This window comes from Adiantum capillus-veneris, chromosome 5 (genome assembly GCF_014529385.1).
Source record: "Adiantum capillus-veneris isolate H3 chromosome 5, ASM1452938v2, whole genome shotgun sequence".
Taxonomy (NCBI): domain Eukaryota; kingdom Viridiplantae; phylum Streptophyta; class Polypodiopsida; order Polypodiales; family Pteridaceae; genus Adiantum; species Adiantum capillus-veneris.
The window spans coordinates 44,638,767-44,654,464 of NC_140935.1; positions in this window are offsets into that span (position 1 = coordinate 44,638,767).

The following is a 15,698-nucleotide window of genomic DNA, read 5'->3' on the forward strand; positions in this document are numbered from 1 at the left end:
AATCTTGTGCTCCTCTTGAAAATGTGGGACGGATGCACTTTCCAGTATGTCGAACCATACTGTTGCTCCCAATGAAACAAACATGATCTCTTTTTGGTTGGCATAGACCTCTTTGCTCCTCCAAAATAAACAGTACGCACAACAATCCAATTGGCACTTGCTTCATCTGACATAAATCCCCTGAACTGTGGCTTATCAAAACCCTATTCCTTAACCACATTGTTCAGCATTTTCCAAAATTCAATATGAGCATATTTATTTTCCATGCTAAACTCAGTAGTTGCAATGCTGAGCAGCTCTCGCACGTAAGGGTCATAGACATGCGCTGACATAGTTGGCCATCCTTGTACACAGTGAACATGATCAAAGTGCACCCACATTTTCTCTAAATTACCTCTAGGGCGCATCAGATTCACCAAATCAACTCCACTGCCCGGTCCCTTAATTGACATTTTAAATACATGAGGTTGTACCTTTTCACCCAATTGACCTGGGAAAAGGATACTATGGATGAAAGGATATCTGCACTTGCTTTTCAAGTCAAGCACTGCCTCAAGACCCTTTGAAGTGATACTCTTTGATCTTTTTGCAGACTCCAAGCTTCTTTCCACACTCCTTTTATTTGAAAGGGGAGTCACACTGTCAAGGAATTCAGCAAATTCCAAATCTTCAATCATAGCACTTGCTGTTGAACCTGCTCCAATAAGATTTTCCATTATAAGATCATGAGTGGTGGCCCGTTCCAATTGTTTTGCAGTCACCAAATGATCTCGACTTGCACAATCAAGCAACATTTCATCAATGTGACTTTCAATCATCCAACTCCCCCTTCTGAACATGGATGATTATGTTCTCCAAGACGCAAAGCACACCTAGTACAATTATGCTTATCTCTAGGCAAACAATAGTAAATAACTGCAAGACATGTAGAAACACATTCGAGAATTTGTCCACAATGAGTGCATACTAGTGTGCTATACTAAGAAGAGATCAATCCTTTAGGACTAGATTTAACAAGCTGACCTCGCCATTGAGACTCATTGGACATATTTGAATGCAAATAAAATGGACAATCAATGTTGATGCAACACAAATGCCCAGAACATCTACTAAATTTGACAACGCCATCAAAATTATCACTACTACAAGTAACATACTCTATCCACATGTGACTATCATGTCTTTGCTCCATACCACTCATACCTGAAGAATGACCAACTGCTGGCGGTAACTCAAAAGCAATATACCTATCATAATGAGTTGGGATCTCATCAGTAGAGACCACTTTCTTGGCTCGATGGAGCTCAATATATAGATTGCTTTGCAATGGCATGCACTTAATCATGTCAATCACACTTGTATTGATCTCTGCCAGAGGTACTTTCTTGTCTTTCTTGTCTTGAGAAACTCTACCAATGCCAGCATCAATCTGATCCTCACTTCTCATATCCACCTTGTAGAGCTGGTGCCGCTCATGATCAAGCATAAAAGTTTGTTCACCATCTGATGATATAGTAGCTTCTACCTTGACTTGCAGTCCAGATAATGTTAATGGACGAAGAAAAAAATTAGCATCACAAAGCTCAAAATGTTCTTGCAAAGAAGCAACTTCAAAGAATAAATTCTGGTATCAAACATAAGCACTAGCTTCTGTCCACGCCTTGGACAGAAAATTGTCCCATGGGTTAATAGTGTGCGCGGTAGAAGGTAAGAAATATTAGAAAGTAGTGGCATAGTTTTGATTGATACAACGGGTGTAAATAGAATGGAGTGATATGCTTAAAATCCTATCCATAACCGCAAGCCGCCAAGAGGATTGCATGTTTGTGTTCCCAGGAACAACAATCATAGCTTTATAAAATATATTATAATAAAAATAATTCACTTTGAGTTTTAAGATTTTCAGTGAATCCTGCATAGTAATGACAAGCGAATTTCACCTACCCTCTTCAATATCCCATGCACAAATCCCAAATACCCTCTCCAACCGAATTTTAGAGTGTTTGCACACTATTGAGCTACGGGCATGGTCACGCGAGGCTTAGTTAGAACTAAGCCCTGATAGTCTCTGACAAGATCTCAAAAATTCCACCTTCGACAACAGGTAGAGAGATGAAGATCGATGCAGAGGCAAGAGAGAGAAACCTGGTGTTGACCGACAGAGATCGGGAAGAGTTTTGTGACTATGCCTTTTTAGGCATAGTTAGAGAACAAAGCCGGTCAACAACTATAAAAAGCTGGCCAGTGTCAGATATGGTCGGCAAAAATAACCAAAAACTAAGCCTCGTGTGACCATAGTCTAATGTGCATCCCCTTTTGGGGTGGCGGGCACCCCTTTACACACCAAGTGGGATAGTCGTTATGCTGAGATGGCATGAAAAGGGACTTGGCTGATTGGTTGTTGCATCCAATGCTAAAGCCCACTCGTTGTTGGTCAGGGAATATTGACCGCCCATTGTCATGTCCATGCCGAAAACTACGCCACCAATAATGACTTGTTATGTGCATCTCCCACCTTAGCACATGTCGTGTAAACATGCTTACATTGAAACAGTGTTCGGGAAAAATCATTTTCACAAACGCTTACAACAAAGAGACAAATCGTGTCCAAATTTTACAATACTGGCTAGTATTTTTGAAAAATTATACTATTTTCCGGCCGTGTATTTTAAGCGGACACTTTCCCCGAACACTGCATTGAAAGGGCCATCTAAAGATTTGATTTTGGATATCTATTGCGATTTTTTAATAGGTTTCTTGCGCCACTCTGATGGCTTTTTATTTAATGCATTTTATCTTAAGAGTTCTTGCGTTTTATCTTAAGAGGCTTCTCTGCTATAGAGTTTTTTGCCTGCAAACTTCTTACGCTACTGTCATGTTGGAAGCTTGCGCTAATCTCAATAACAACTTGCACTAATCTCATGGCCTATTTGCACTTCAACTTACTTACTCATACGCCCTCTGAGGCCATATACTCTATGCAATCCGTCTTTGCAGCAAGAAATCTTTCCTTCAACCGTCAATCTCTACAGCATGCCTTAAGTGCTAATGACCTAAACCCAAGCTCGGAGTTTGAATACAAATTGTCATGGGGAGAAGGGAGTCTTCCTCGGCCCGAAAGCCTCCTGCCAAGTACCTTTGTAAACTACCTGTAGCTATCCACGCTAGCGTGGATGGCTACAGGTAGTTTTTTTTCCCAATGTTTAAGATTACGTTTTGTAAGGCTACTAGTTTTAATTTAAATTATTGACCCTTTTAAAGAATACAAAAACCTTTCGTAAAGCTTTCTACACATTTCAGAAGGATAAACTAAACTATAGCAGAGATGCATTCTTAGCCTAAACTCTTGGATAAACAAAACGACTACATACCCTCTATTGCTTTTGTGATTTATGGTGTCTCATAGCTTTTGTTATAACTTTATGTAGCCATCCACGCTGGCATAGGTGGCTAGAATGAATTTTTGAATATGATAATTTATCTATAGATAAGCTCTCTATGGAGATTTTCAGAGTTATATAGCTTCTGTTAGAACTATCGGTAGCCATCCATGACGGCATGGATGGCTAGAAGGAATTTTCGAATGTGTGAGTTTATCTATAGATAAGCTCTCTATGGAGATTTTCAGAGTTTCATATCTTCTGTTAGAACTGTTTGTAGCCATCCATGCCGGCGTGGATGGCTAGAAGGAATTTTAGAATGTGTGAATTTATCTATAGATAAGCTCTCTCTGGAGATTTGCAGAGTTGCATAGCTTCTCTAAGAATTGTCTATAGCCATCCATGCCGACGTGGATGGCTAGAAGGAGTTTCTTGGGACAATTTTTTTTTGCAGTGATTCATTCTCAGTAAGCTCCCTCAAGCCATCCATGCCGACATGGATGGCTAGAAGGAATTTCTCAAGATGAAATTTTATAATTGGGCATGCTTTTTTTAAATCTGTTAGCTCCCTCTTGTGATCCACGCCAACTTGGATGCTTTGGTGGATGATCAATGAATCAAGTTTTTTATTTTTTTAATTGCCTCTAGGCATCCGTGTCGGCATGGACTCCTAGAGGCAGTTTCAGCGAAGTAAATAAATTGGTTTTTGTCGTGTTTTGCAAGTCCTTCAATTCGTGGACGAGTTCGCAGAGCGAGACGACTCAAGCTTCCAGTATCTTAGAGAGCAGTGATCAAACAAGTGTAGTATCTGTCACATATATGACAGAAGGTTTGGAGACACAGGAAGATGTGATGCAAAGTCAAGACTTGGTGCTTGGCTCCATAAATGAAGTTGATGAATCTCTTGCCCCACAAGAGGCATGTCTGCAAATAGTGCCTTATGTTATAAGAGATGAGTAGTAGTAGATACTGATACAGGGGATGAGTACAAGCTTTACATGCATAGAAGACAAGATATTATTCAATGTACTCGCATGTTTAGTTGTTTTGATTGTCCACCGATTCCTTTATGTCAATTGAACCTCTATGCAAGGGTGAGAGGCTTAAGAGATGATGTTAGTGGATTGAAATCTGCTTTTGCAAAGGAGGGCTATATGCAAGAAACAGGAGCTTTTATTGTTTCAATTTGGAATTGCAAGAAGGAGGAAGCTTATGTTACAGGTATTTCATTTCTCTACTTTGATCTTTCCTATTGTCTGTTTTTACTGTGTTTTTTGTTGTTCTCATAAATAGTAGTTGAGTATGCTTTTTTGTCCATGCTTATCTATTTCGCAGAGGACCTTCTTACTTTATGGGACCCAATATGGGTTGATATACATAAACAGTTTGAAATTGAGCTTTCTAAAAGACCAAATCTTCAAGTTCTCTCTAATAAAATGTTCTATGTTTGGGAGGGTAATCATAGAACGGTCGCTTGGATGGCTGCTATTAAAGAGAGATTCTCCACTGATCAAGAGAAACATTGTAGTGTGCTTTGTACAGTTATTGATCCTACACGAGTGCCAGAGATAGCTCTTCTTTGTAGCTTGCAAAGAATGAATTTGTAAGTTTTATGACTTTCTATATATTTTAGGAGAAAATGTCTATGTTATGTTTCTGACTTTGTATGTATTGTATATGAACTTGGAATAGCATGAACACACATGCTCTTGTGGTCACCCATCTTAGGGATGAGCTGTCAACTGCTCCCACATTTGTGCAGTAGATCATGAAGCTTATGTAACGGGGCTTCCAGAAAAAGATCAAAAGTTGATTGCTGCAGTCCATAAGAAATACTCAAAGGGTGTGGAGCCTTGGTATCCACTTACTCGTCGATACTTGGGAAAGCTCTTATACAATGTAAGTGTCTTTGGCTTGCTTTTTAAGAAAGATCTCGTGTTTGGTTTTTTTGAAAATTATGTGTTTTCAATTGTGTGTTGAAGGATAAAATATCCAAGTAATTGAGCCAAAGAGTATGTGCATGTTTTTCTGCAAATTATTATTTTTTAAGTATGTGTTGAAGGTTCAAATGTCCAAGGACTTGAGCCAAAGAATAGAGCAAGCTAGGCAGACAATGACAAATGAAGAACTTATAAAAGAGGAAGAGAAGATATTGAACGATTTAGCACTCAAATATGGAGAGCGCGTTGGAAAGGTGGTTGAATTATTTTTGTTTAGATGTTTTGCACATAGTGTAATAGCTGTTCAACCTTGGTTTTTTATTCGTTTCTCAAATACTACAGTTGCTAAATATTGTTGATCTGAATTTTGGACCAGATTGGATGGTTCGAGTTCTTGCTAGGGTCCTAATAGTTGGGCTACGCTTGAGAAACTGAACTTGTGCATGATGCTCCTGTCTTGAGCAAACTCTTATGGGTTTCCTTGCTTGAGAGGTAGACAAGATTACTAGAGCATCTTATGGTTTAAAGAAAGGAGATCATGTGTATCGCATGTAAGTAAAGTTTCTTTTGACATTCAAGAATCTTCAATGTAGGATTGCTAGTTTTTTGTGATTGTTTTAGTTTTTTCTCATCTTCCTTGTTATGTAGTTGGATTTGTAGAGAGGACCTTTTACAAAGGATTTTTGATAGGGCCACAAAGTTTGTGGAGGACTTAACCAACATTGTTGGTGGTATTTTGTTGCCTCATGATTGCTCTCTTGCCTCTTACTTTGAGGAGCTCAAGTTTGAAGCACGACCCTATCTTTTTCCTTTGGAAACCTCTCTTGAAGCTAAGACAAAGGATGTTGACAAGCAAGCTATGAAGAAAGTGGACACAGTACGCATGGCATCTCAACGGCTAGCCTATAGGTCAAGCTCATCATACTTTTATTTCAAGATTTTCATAATTACAAAGTTTGTAGTGATGTTATTTTGTTTGATTGTTTTAGATTTATATTATCCTTGGTTGGAAAAGGCTTTCTTTCAGGGATTCCATTCTTAGCTAAGAAGTGGGCACAACTATCTACTAGGGAAGAATGCATGTACTCCTCTTCCATACATAAGCTCACTACTTGGGAGATGGAGACATGCCCATGGTGGATAGACATGGATTCTGAGCATGTATTGGCAAGAGAGAGAGAGCTTCACGATACTGTGAGAGTTGGTGGCACATCCGTCGATGTGCCTCTACCTCCTAGAGTGAATGAGGTGATATCAAGTAAATGGTTACTCAAAAGAGTCTCAAACATAATTTGTTGAAGAGCTTTAAACTCTCTTTTTCCTTAACTTATTTGTTTTACATACTGGTGATATTGTGTTTTTTTGCTTTTTCTAAGCTACAAATACTTCTCACAAGGGAAAGGAGGTGATTATTGAGACTATGGTGGATGAAAACATGGACCGAGAGCATGGTGAGCTATTGCTTACGATGCAGTCGTTTGTATGTTCATTTATTGGAGTTAATTCACTTTGTTTAGCCTCTTGTATCACAGTATCTCATGGGGAGATTGTTGCAAAGAAAACCATTTCTTTTGTCTACATCGTTGATATTCCCTTGTCTTCTCTGTCCTCATTGTCTGACTCATGATGAATGGACATTTCTGGGGACTATATAGCCATTGCTGCTGATTTTAGTGCCGCTGTTCGACATCCGGCATGGATTCGTGTTCATGAGCACATGGGATCTGCACGCTTTGATGGGACCTTCTGCGTGCGTGGTGGGAGAACAGTTGCATGGGCTGCTGATTTTATTTTTTTGGATCTTCCCTTTAATGGTTCCCACTTAGCCTCCCCTGTTGTGCCCCTTTGGGATATTTGTACTAAGGATCATGTTCGTGCAGGCATGCAGCTTGCATATTCGACTTTGTCAGACTCTGGGTGGTGGTTGATCATGGTCTCTATGACAGGTTTGTGCTTCAATCATAATTTTATACAATACTTGTCTACATTTTTGTTGTGTGTTTTCTATTGTGACTTTAGAAATCTCTTGCAAGAGATACCATTGGCTGGGTTGAGAGATTTTTTCGTGCATCAGAGATGGGTATTCATCATCGCATTGTAGTCCTTCATCATGGAGCTTATGGTTATGGTAATAGCTTTGGTGGTCGGATTGAGGTAATGCTCTTCTACATAATTAACTTGTTTGTTTCTCATTTTGGTGTGTTATTGTTATTTTTATTGTTCTAATTGTCTATGTCGTGGTGTAGTGTCATTGTTCTCTCTTACTTATGGTGCATAGGGTGGGCATGCAACCACCTTGCTTTGTGGTTGAGAGCACTCCGCTATTCAATCGACTTGGCATGCAACCTTTGGATTCTTACATGATGCACCATCTTCCAGAGTCTTCTCTAGCAAGATCATCATCCGAGGAGCCATGGAATGGTGGCTTGCAACAAAGTCATTCTTTTATTGCATGTTTTGTGGAGCTTCTTTGTAGGCATGTAGGTCTTTGTTTGGAGTTGGGATGTGGTACAACACGCGTATTGGTAGCATGCTTAGGCACAGGCGGGGTGTGTGCAGCAGTCGACAGTGACAACACTTTGATTTCAGATTATGTGCAACCATTATTTCGTCCTAAAAGAGAAGCAGAGAGGGGGCCTCCACCTCTCTTGATGTTGATGATGTGGGTGACATGCCTTCGCGTGTCAACCCCTTTGATGACTAGTGATATTTTACCTTACACTTCATTTCCCCCCCCTATTTTATGTTTCCATCATACTTTTATGCTACTTTGTCACTTTTCGGTATCATTGTTCAGTATTTGGAAATTATGGATAATGATTCAAACAACTACTTGAGATTTCTTGTGTTTCAATGATGTAGGTTATGTATTGCTTACATGTGGATTATGAGATTTACCTTTTTCTTTTTGTATGGAAGTATGTTGCCAGTTTATGCTGAGGGGATTGCAAAAACCATGGGTGCTGATATAGGATACGATTTTGACACCCACAAGAAGTGTCAAAGGTGCAATGTCTTTATTGATGATGAGTGTGACTCTTCATAGTCACGAGATAGAACCGTAGCATTTCTTGTTGTTGTTAGAGTGTAGAGGCATGACATGCTGCTCTCTATATTCCACTAAATATTCCACTTGTTATCTTACAATCCTAAAGATATCTCTCTTTTTTGGGTATAAGATATGACAATTGTCTCTTAATATAGTTTAGAAGCTTTGTAGACGTATGAGCATTGTTGACTAAATTTAAAGTTAAAATTGGTGTTGAATGTAGTTGTGGATCATTGCATGGTTTGTAATAGCTTTGTTGCCTGCTTGGGTTTCTCATTGCTCGACATCAAGCCTCAACTACACAAAAGAATCTAAAGTCTAATTTTGAACAATGCTATTTCTACGATTACTTAGGGATTCAAGAAAAGATTCTCATTTTGAACAGTGTTATTGCTATCACTTAGGGCTTTAAGTAGGATCTTCATTCATCTTTCTTAATAGAGCCCATTTGGTTTCTTTATTCATTTGCTCGGATTTTCCTTCGCTCGAGAAATCTCGCTCGCCACATGGTAAGACTCACATGGTGCCGATTTTGAAGGTGAGTGCATGGCTAGAAAGTAAAGCATGCCCAAAGGCGATATCCATTGAACCATTTACAACAAGCCACATGGGCAAAAACTGAAAAATTGATTAACCTAGAAAAAAGGCCACAAGAAAACAACTCTCCTGAAAGATAACCCAAAAGCCACCAGTAGTATCAGTGAGAAAGGAACAACTTCCTACAAATAGCAATTGCGTCGTGGAAAAATAGGACACCTTGTATCATTTATAACCATGGAGCTAAGGAGAGATTTATAGAGATAACAATATATGAAAAAGATGATGGAGAAGAAAGAACTAGCATAACCAAGAAATCTACTTAGGGAAATCAAGATGATGAACCATTACAAGCACTAAATTAGAGCTACCAAGGAGATCTTGGCACTACATAAGACATTTCACTTGCAAAAGGTGACTCCCCATAATTCAAAGTTGGAAAGACTAACGCCAAGGAGATAGTAGAGGAAACTCTCGAGTCCGCCTAAACATGTTCATCAACAGAAAGCTTGTAGATAGAGTAGAGCTCCAACCCATGCACACCCCACCAATGCTCACATATCCCATTGGGTAGTGTATACCACTCTATTAGAAATAAGAAAGCATGGTTGTAATTTCATTGGACCTTGATTTTCAAAGTCAAAATTTAGGTAGTTTACTTAAAATCTCGATAAAGATCTTAATTTTTGGCATAAATCTCCGATGTCTAATTGGTTTGACCTTTATAAGAAAAACACAAAAATGGTAATTTGGAGTAGTGCACCCCACCACAAAACGAAAAAAGGAAAACAAAAAAAAAAAACTCAAAACAAAAAATGTCATTCCTATTTTATTTTATTTTTCCCATACTCGCTATCTATTGTGATTGGTAGAGTTATATTATCTTAGAATTGAATTGTACAATAAGCCTAGAGCACTGTATGTGCCTTGAGGAGCCAAAGGATATAAAGGGTGTAGACCTTCACCTTTTCATAGCCACTTACATAGTTTTGATTCAAGATGTATTTTGATTGGTAGCTAGTAGCCCATAGTTAACACTTTTTGAGTATCGAATGTCGTAGTGTGTTTGCTTCCACTCATCAAAGTCCTTGGTTTTTTCAACAGATTAGAGAATCCATTCCCTACTTTCCTATACAATCTTGTCAATGTCTAGGGTTGCATGGAAGCACATCCAAGCCATATATTAACACTCATAATCCACCACTTGAGCCGCTAGATATTTGACAAGTCAGCACCTGTAATAAAAAAATAATGTACCTATGCTATGAGAGAGTGTGCACTACTAAACCTATGTTGTAGGAGAGTTGTGCAATGTTGAACCTGCAATGTAAGAGAGTTGTGATGTAGGAGACTAGTTGTTGGCCTCCCTCCCTTGGACCTTGACGACCAAGAAAGGTCATTTAGTTACCTTCCGTAACTAAAAGCTACTCCCACCATGTATTCTAACCCCACGTTGGTCACCATGCAATCAAAAATTTTACTAGGAAAGGTCATTTAGTGACCTTTCGCTCTACACCTTCAAATTTTTCCATTGCTAGGTTTCTTTCAAATACTTGAAGGTTTCTTGGTTTCCATTTTTTTTTGAGATAGCAAAATCAGATAATCTATGTGAAAACTAGAATGGCTTGGTTTTCTAAGACCCTTCATCCTAGAATCAAATAATTCTTGAGAAAGTAAATCTTCCAAGTCTTATGCACCTATTTGCAAATTTTACCCGCAAGATTTCTCATGGTTGAGAAGTCTTTGAGCATATGAAGGGGTCTTCAATTTTTGCTTTACATCCTGAGCACGGGTCTCTACCTATCCCTTTGGCTTTTATCTTGATCGTAGTTGGTATTACCCCCATTACAACTTCCAAAGGAAGAACATCATTATGCTAGGCCATGGAGGATCCCATAGGGTACCTACAACTCCTGTCCACTTTCACTTAGGCCATGATAGCCTCTATTATTTGTTAAACAAAGAGAAATAATCTGCTTTCATAAATAGTTTGACGTTGGTGTAGCCAAAAAGTGTTAGGGCTAGAAGTGGATATAAGCCAAGCCATGGATGTCTATAGGTGCATACTGCATATCAATGTGCAATAGCAGGTATGAGGGGCCAGTGGAGTCAAAGGTATCCAAAGTTCCATGTTTTTGGTTTTTTTGGGGGCAAGAAGTCATGCTCAAGGATTAATCAATATCGATGCTAGAAGCTCTAAAAAGTGTAGAGATAATGTTGCTTAAGGTGGCTTTCAAAGTGCTCTCCAAGTTGGTCCAAACGTCTCCTCAATCGGAGCTATAATGATCAATACATTGTAGCTTGAAGGAAAAGCTGGTTTGCATATCCTCGTCAAGTGGAACAAGTGTGGAAATGGCTCAAAGCATATGTGTGATGCTAGAATTCAGGTCAAGTTATAAGCAAATGAAGATTTTTTGGTGCAGTGAATTGCCTGCATTGAAAAGTGTGCATCAGGGTTTTTCTCAATCTTGCTAGAGTTTTTAGAGGTAGTATTATGCAGCATGCAAAGCACAATGGAAGTTACAAGGTGCCAATTGGAGCTTTGGGCAGTAAGTTATGCTTGGGCAAAGTCGGCAGGATTCAGTGGTAATTGATGATCATATGGTTTTTGCCATTGTTGGGAGCGACAGTTGAAGGCATCAAGAGCATAGAAATTCAAAGGTAAAGCTGGGGTTTGGAGTTGGCAATGTGGACTCTTGCGAGGTGTTTACAAGTGAATCATCAAGTTGTGGAGTCAAAATTATGGTTTTCCTAGTAGTACCGAAAGAAATGGTTTTTTGAAATTTGGAGGGTATTTTCCAACCCTTAAAGGGTCTGATGCTTGTGAAGCTACCACCTGGCAGGTGGGTTAGTCCCACATGCAGATTGTGAGGGCAGCATGGTAGGGTGTAAAGGTAAAATTGACACCCTCATTGGGGTAGAGAGAGAGAGAGAGAGAGAGAGAGAGAGCCTAACCATGGTGTCTTGTTCTCCCTCCGTGCACGGGCAAGGACGAGAGCCCTGTGCATGGCATTGGGTTGGTGGAAATGCTGGCTGGCCGGTGATAGTTGTTGGTGTTTACTCACATTAGCTATGGCCATTTTACACGGGGGGCTAAAGGGCGTCCTCTTTTGTTGGAGGCAAAAGGGAAGTTTCACATGTGGAGGAGAGAAGCCCCATGGTGATGCCATCTCAAAGGGCTCTCAACAACCTTAGAGAGTTGGATTTAGAAGGAACCAAAGTAGAAGCAGCAAAGTACAAGGAAGCAAACCAAGAGCTACAATGAAAGATTGAAGAACTCCAAAGCATGTAATTGGAGTTACAAGCTGAGCTGCAAGGGGAAAAAACAAATGTTGCCCATTACTTTAAAGAAGCTCAAGAATAAAATGAGGCAAACACCCACTTACAAATCAAGCAATAGCGGCTAGAAAAGGAGATGGATAAAGAACGTCAAAGAAATGTCAAGCTAGGGGAGTCATACGGGGTTGTCAAGAGCACACTCTCTCAACTTTTGGCAATCCAAGACACCCCCAACCCTGCCCCTACTACATCAGCTTATGCCTCAACTTTGCAAGAGCTCAAAGATAGAAAGGAGTCTCTAGCTCAAGAAAAATATGATTGACAAGTCATGACTATAGGGCATAAAGCAATTTAGAGTCAAAAGGATGACAAGATCAAGATGGAAAAAGAGCAATTGGCTAAAGAAAAAGAAGAGTTAGTGCCCTAGAGTGTTGCACCTGCCCTTGAACTACAACAAAAAGATATGGCCATTAGTGCCTTGAAGGCTTAGCCAGCAATAATGGAAATCCCACCACTAGCAATTGGCAAAGAGCAAGTGAGCATGGACCTTTCCCTTGTAGATCTACCAAGCATGTCTACAGAGACAAGGTTACATGATTTTGACGACGGTAGGACAGATGCCATGGAGGAGATTCAAAGATGGATCTCAGAAGTGTGTGACCCATCACACAAAGAATATGTGAAATATGAACTTAAGATACTTGAGTTGGTGGCACTTTTGATGATCACCCCTGATGAAGTCATCAAAAACCATGGGCATGAAATGATATCTCTTCCACTGATGAAGCAAGAATCCCTTTTATGGAAGAGGAAGATGTTTCCAACACTAGAGCCAAATCACCAAGGGGATTACAGGGGTGTACCTGTAACAGCAGGAAATGCACTAACTATTCTTGAAAATCAACCCCTATGGAGGAAAATGTGGTTTGAGAAGCGCCCAATAGATGAAATATGCTTTGGCAATTCAAAACCTTAGTTGCCACTCCTCTTAGCCTTTGAAAATCGGCTCTTAAGTATCTACACCCACGGCTCAAAGTGGTTAATTATAGAGAGTAGAGGAGTAGGTCTAACATAGCAGAGTTGCCAAGGGCTAGCTCCTTTTGGACTTCTTATGGCTCAATAATGGTAAAGCCGTAGGCAAGTCTAAAAAGACTCCATTATTAAGTCCAAAGCTCCCGAGGTGTGCACCATCCCCCACATAGTGGGCTTAACAAAACCGGTATTAGATCCCAGTTCCACTTACTCTATTATAATTAACAACATCAACCATTTATAGGCTACTTAAGGACCTCTCTTCTTAAGCAAGAAAAGAGAAACCAAATGCTCTGATACCAATGTAATGGAATTTGCCTATTCAATTTGAGAATAGCGGAATTTAATGAGAGTACTTTCAAGAAATGATTTTGTGAGCATAGTGGGTATACATAATTGAAGATAGCAACATAATCATAGCAATTAGTTAACTTGGCATAGACAATACTTTTGCAAGAGAGAGAGTTTAGAGAACATGACAACAATTGAGGACCGGATTTATGTGGAGCCGGTCCCCCCTCCAATAGGCATTTGTATTATGATTTCTCCCATAAAGAGAGACTTGTTACAATACAGTCTTTGTGTTCCTTGTGACCTAGGTGATGCCATGAAGATGGAAGGCTTCATGCACCACAAACATAACATAAACTTGAAGAAAGCTTTAACTATCCCAAGCCTCAGTCCCAAGACCTCAAACACCTTCGAAGGTGGAGAGAGCTAGCAGGGAATGAGGGTAGGGAAGAGGAAGAAGAAACATTTCGTAGGAGAAAGAATTAGTTCCTCACTTATCATACTCTTGTTGCTAGCATACATAATAGCATAGTAATGAAGAAGAAGGAGATGGCAAGCTTAAGCATTGAAGCATGTCTCTTGGTTGGATTTGCACTCCATAGCCAAGAGTGTTGGTGTAGGCTCTCAACCTCTACTTGCTTGGAGAGGGAGCTCTTGCACTTTGCATATCACACAATGAGAGTGCTTGTGAGTGTGTGTGGGTGAGTATACCCCCTAGGCACCCCCCTAGCTTGCTTGGGTCGACCCCCCCTTGTAGCTCATGCCTGAAGCTCATTGGACCCCTCCAGGCCTAGCCAATCACAAGCAGGAGCCATTACAAGCAACATGGGTAGCCTTGGGACAAGTGTCCCCCTTTCCCCTTTGAGAGAGAGGACTTGATAAATGCTAAAACAATTAGATAATTCATGTAATTTATCATTGGACCCCTTTGAAGCCTAGCCAATAGGCTTCAAGCAACACATGAAGGTAACATGGGTAGGGGCCTGACATGTGTCCTTGCTGCCTCTTCAAGATGGGCTTCCCTTGTGTGTGTGAGTGGGTGTTCTCTCTCTAGGCCCTAGGAAAAGGGCTCGCCCCCCCTCTTGTAGGAATGCTTTTGACTTTTAGGTGATCAAGCACCTTACTCACCAAGCATGACAAAGCACTTGAACTAGGGGGGGTTCCCACAAGCATCTCAGGCAAGCTTCTCAAGGCACCTCAAGTACTTTAATCATGCAGCAAGTCAAGCACCTCAAGCATGGAGCCAGTCAAGCACCTCAAGCATCTTAATCAAGCACCTCAAGCATGAAAAACACCTCAAGCATGACAAGCACCTCAAGCAGGACAAGCACCTCGAGCTTGGGCCGGGTTCCCACCTCAAGCTCAGCCCTAGCTTACTTAAGGTCAAAAGGACTTTTACACACATTTATTGGAGGTCTTCAATGAAGCTAACCCTAAGGTCTTATGCTCCATTGTTTAGCCTTGCTCTTTGATAGACCATCTCCCTTTTGGGCCCCTTTACATTGGCCCCGTGTTGAGATAGATCTAAAAGCACATACCTATATCTTAACACTTGTTCCCGTTTATTCTCCCACATTAAGTGATCAATTTAATATGAGAAAATCATTTGGGTTAGTTAGATATTAGATTTTATGACATTACCTCTCTCTTGAAATCATAGTCGTCCTCGACTATGAGGTAGAAGAGATAAAGTCTTAGTCATTAGTCAATCGTACTTAGAGGGTAAAGGATCCCTTTTTACCCTACGACATCTTTCCAAGATGGATGACTAATCCATTTGGTGCTTGGGAGACATAGCTGCCGCAAGCATGTCTGCTCTTTAGTCCATTTCATTCTCCCAAAGTAGAGTGACAAATTCTACTTGGTGTTTGAGAGACGTCGTCATCACAAACATGATTCTAAGCATGCATACTAGTTGAATTTGTGCACAATTAAAAAGAGGACTAGTCATATAAGACAAAAACATGAGTTATTTAAAAGAAATTTGTACATTTGCTTACTCTAATGTAGCATTGTAAGCATTGACAAGGTTCATACTATCCTTAAGTTGTACTCCTTGCATCCATTTAGCATCTTCAAAAGGATAATTTTTGAACTTAATAAGATACCGTCGGATAATCTTACCATGTCGTAGTACCTTGTCTTCATGCCGAAGGATAGCTTCGGGTTGTAGCACCTCTTCTTGGTCTT